Below are 5,247 nucleotides of genomic sequence, written 5' to 3'. Positions count from 1 at the left end.
ATGCCCTTCAAACAAGTTCATCTACAAAGGCTTCAATCACACAGATATTGCCAATGCCCTTCAAACCAGTTCATCTAAAAAGTCTTCAATCACACAGCTATTGCCAGTGCCATTCAAACAAGTTCATCTACAAAGGTTTCAATCACACAGTTATTGCCCATGGTCTTCAAACAAGTTTAGCTACAAAGGCTTCAGTCACACAGCAATTTCAATAAATAATAAAAATGATCAAATATGATGAATTGGGAGGTCAAAATCCTGATTCTGCTTGGTATATTCATTTCAAATGCACAAAAATACATGACTGTATATTACGAACTTAGTCTGCCATAGTGTAAACGCTCATGTATCCATTATATGAATTGCCAGAACAGTAAAGAGCTAGTTAAGGGATTTGTCAAACTGTAGGAAAGTGTTGTTATTATTTACTTCGATAACTATTATGAGTATTATTTAGTTGGGATCTTTTAGTATATAATTCGAATAATACACAAGGCTAGTAAGTGCAGGCCACCAAAGACTAAGTGTTCATGATCGGCTGAAGCCTAGTCATATGGATAAATATTAAGTCCAGTATATCCATACCAAACCTCACAAGACTCACTAGGCTTGATGTGACATTGCATTGGTTTAGTCATTATCACAGTTATAACGTGTACAATTATATCACATTTAACTGATGCTGTCACACATTTGGTTTGTTCTGTTTGGTAGAACTGTACAGATAATTGGCTCAATCGTACAAAACTCCATAAAGATACTGTTTCCACAATAAAAAAAACAGGTTAATAGTTGAAAGTTTATTTTAAAATAATTACTGTTTGTCAGATCTTCACCATATAAACACGATTTTTCTTGTGGTCCATACCACAGGAAACCTCTACTTACTATGCGTGTTCCAGGGCGTTAGGGGTGGGTGTGTGTTTATTCAACTCGCTCTCGAGCAAGGCCCATTCGGCGTGGGTTCCGACACTGAAGTTTAATGAATTTCCTACATACACAGAACTGTAGTTACTGTTGAGAGACTATATATCTGAAGAAATCACCGCAATGTACTCACATGGACAATATTCGTAATTGACGCAATCCTCTGTATCTGTATCATTTCCGATACAAATGCCATCAGTTAAAGTCGCAGGTACATTACATGACCTGTCTCTGCTTCTTCTGCCCCTGTCACATGATTTAGAACAATTGGACCATGAGACCAGTCACTCCAGAAAATGTGAACTAGATAGATAAATATTACAATATAAGAGTGCGGTTGTGCAATGCAACGCAGGTTATGTTAACTACATATGTTGTCCATGTTACATAACTGAGAACATTCGGACCGTAAGACAAGTCAGGAAATGTAAACTAGATAGATAAATATCAATTTATATAACTGCGAAAATTGATTTCGACGCCATTTCCAAACATTCTGTCAGTAATATGACGGGTCGTTGTCAGTTATACAATGTGTCGTTGACGGTTATATAATGTGTCTTTGACAGCTATATAATGAGTCGTTGGCAATTATACATTGTGTCGTTGTCAGTTCTATAATGTGTCGTTGTCAGTTTTATAATGTGTCGTTGGCTGTTATATAATGTGTCGTTGGCAGCTATATAATGTGTCGTTGTCAGTTATATAATGTGTCGTTGGCAGTTATACAATGTGTCGTTGACAGCTATATAATGAGTCGTTGGCAATTATATATTTTGTCGTTGTCAGTTATACAATGTGTCGTTGACAGTTATATAATGTGTCGTTGACAGCTATATAATGAGTCGTTGGCAATTATATATTGTGTCGTTGTCAGTTCTATAATGTGTCGTTGACAGCTATATAATGAGTCGTTGGCAATTATATAATGTGTCGTTGGCAGTTATATAATGTGTCGTTGACAGCTATATAATGAGTCGTTGGCAATTATATATTGTGTCGTTGTCAGTTCTATAATGTGTCGTTGACAGTTATATAATGTGTCGTTGACAGCTATATAATGAGTCGTTGGCAATTATATATTTTGTCGTTGGCAGTTATACAATGTGTCGTTGGCAGTTATATAATGTGTCGTTGGCAGTTATATAATGTGTCGTTGTGAGTTATACAATGTGTCGTTGGCAGTTATATAATGTGTCGTTGTCTGTTATACAATGTGTCGTTGGCAGTTATATAATGTGTCGTTGTCAGTTATATAATGTGTCGTTGACTGTTATATAATGTGTCGTTGGCAGTTATACAATGTGTCGTTGGCAGTTATATAATATGTCGTTGTCAGTTATATAATGTGTCGTTGGCAGTTATACAATGTGTCGTTGGGAGTTATATAATGTGTCGTTGGCAGTTATATAATGTGTCGTTGCCAGTTATATAATGTGTCGTTGTCACTTATATAATGTGTCGTTGTCAGTTATATAATGTGTCGTTGGCAGTTATACAATGTGTCGTTGTCACTTATATAATGTGTCGTTGTCACTTATATAATGTGTCGTTGTCAGTTATATAATGTGTCGTTGGCAGTTATACAATGTGTCGTTGTCACTTCTATAATGTGTCGTTGGCAGTTATACAATGTGTCGTTGGCAGTTAAATAATGTGTCGTTGACTGTTATATAATGTGTCGTTGTGAGTTATACAATGTGTCGTTGGCAGTTATATAATGTGTCGTTGGCAGTTATATAATGTGTCGTTGGCAGTTATATAATGTGTCGTTGACTGTTATATAATGTGTCGTTGTGAGTTATACAATGTGTCGTTGGCAGTTATATAATGTGTCGTTGGCAGTTATACAATGTGTCGTTGACAGCTATATAATGAGTCGTTGGCAATTATATATTTTGTCGTTGTCAGTTATACAATGTGTCGTTGACAGTTATATAATGTGTCGTTGACAGCTATATAATGAGTCGTTGGCAATTATATATTGTGTCGTTGTCAGTTCTATAATGTGTCGTTGACAGCTATATAATGAGTCGTTGGCAATTATATAATGTGTCGTTGGCAGTTATATAATGTGTCGTTGACAGCTATATAATGAGTCGTTGGCAATTATATATTGTGTCGTTGTCAGTTCTATAATGTGTCGTTGACAGTTATATAATGTGTCGTTGACAGCTATATAATGAGTCGTTGGCAATTATATATTTTGTCGTTGGCAGTTATACAATGTGTCGTTGGCAGTTATATAATGTGTCGTTGGCAGTTATATAATGTGTCGTTGTGAGTTATACAATGTGTCGTTGGCAGTTATATAATGTGTCGTTGTCTGTTATACAATGTGTCGTTGGCAGTTATATAATGTGTCGTTGTCAGTTATATAATGTGTCGTTGACTGTTATATAATGTGTCGTTGGCAGTTATACAATGTGTCGTTGGCAGTTATATAATATGTCGTTGTCAGTTATATAATGTGTCGTTGGCAGTTATACAATGTGTCGTTGGCAGTTATATAATGTGTCGTTGGCAGTTATATAATGTGTCGTTGCCAGTTATATAATGTGTCGTTGTCACTTATATAATGTGTCGTTGTCAGTTATATAATGTGTCGTTGGCAGTTATACAATGTGTCGTTGTCACTTATATAATGTGTCGTTGTCACTTATATAATGTGTCGTTGTCAGTTATATAATGTGTCGTTGGCAGTTATACAATGTGTCGTTGTCACTTCTATAATATGTCGTTGGCAGTTATACAATGTGTCGTTGGCAGTTAAATAATGTGTCGTTGACTGTTATATAATGTGTCGTTGTGAGTTATACAATGTGTCGTTGTCAGTTATATAATGTGTCGTTGACTGTTATATAATGTGTCGTTGTGAGTTATACAATGTGTCGTTGGCAGTTATATAATGTGTCGTTGTGAGTTATACAATGTGTCGTTGGCAGTTATATAATGTGTCGTTGTCAGTTATATAATGTGTCGTTGTGAGTTATACAATGTGTCGTTGGCAGTTATATAATGTGTCGTTGTGAGTTATACAATGTGTCGTTGGCAGTTATATAATGTGTCGTTGTCAGTTATATAATGTGTCGTTGTTAGCTATATAATGTGTCGTTGTCAGTTATATAATGTGTCGTTGTTAGCTATATAATGTTTCGTTGAGTGTTATATAATGTGTCGTTGACAGTTATACAATGTGTCGTTGGCAGTTATATAATGTGTCGTTGGCAGTTATATAATGTGTCGTTGGCAGCTATATAATGTGTCGTTGGCAGTTATATAATGTGTCGTTGGCAGTTATATAATGTGTCGTTGCCAGTTATATAATGTGTCGTTGTCACTTATATAATGTGTCGTTGTCAGTTATATAATGTGTCGTTGGCAGTTATACAATGTGTCGTTGTCACTTATATAATGTGTCGTTGGCAGTTATATAATGTGTCGTTGCCAGTTATATAATGTGTCGTTGTCACTTATATAATGTGTCGTTGGCAGTTATTTAATGTGTCGTTGCCAGTTATATAATGTGTCGTTGTCACTTATATAATGTGTCGTTGGCAGTTATATAATGTGTCGTTGGCAGTTATACAATGTGTCGTTGTCACTTATATAATGTGTCGTTGCCAGTTATATAATGTGTCGTTGTCACTTATATAATGTGTCGTTGGCAGTTATATAATGTGTCGTTGGCAGTTATTTAATGTGTCGTTGCCAGTTATATAATGTGTCGTTGTCAGTTATATCACGTCTTGTTTTTAGTTATATCACGTCTTGTTTTTAGTTATATCACGTGTCGTTGTCGGTTATATCACGTGTCGTTGTCAGTTATATCACTTATTTTTGTCAGTTATATATCATGTCATTCTCCGTGAAATGACGTGTTGTTGTCAGTGAAATGACGTGTTTTTGTCTGTTATTGACATGCCCTTTTCAGTAACATGATGTGTCGTTGTCAGCATTATATCACATGTCGTTGCCTGGTGTATGATGAATTGTTCTCAGTTATATGACATGTCAGTGTCAGTTATATGATATATCGTTGGCGTAGGGTTGTTGGCAGCAACATTAATTTCTTGTTCTACTTGTAGCATGTAACCCTTAGCGTAAAATAGCATTATGGAATGTAAACTTCACTTTTATTAGGAACAGAACATATGGCACGGTACACCAATTGTTACTCTGCTTATCAAAGATATTGATTGACTTTTAATGAGCCTGTTCTGCTCCCTAATTAACATATTTAAAAGCAACTAGTACAGGTAGTCATTGTCAGAAAATGCCATTACCTTAAGCATGCCTGATTTGATATCCTCACGTTTG

The sequence above is a fragment of the Mya arenaria genome, chromosome 17, assembly GCF_026914265.1.
Source record: "Mya arenaria isolate MELC-2E11 chromosome 17, ASM2691426v1".
NCBI classification, from domain to species: Eukaryota; Metazoa; Mollusca; class Bivalvia; order Myida; family Myidae; genus Mya; species Mya arenaria.
This window is presented reverse-complemented; position numbering follows the sequence as displayed.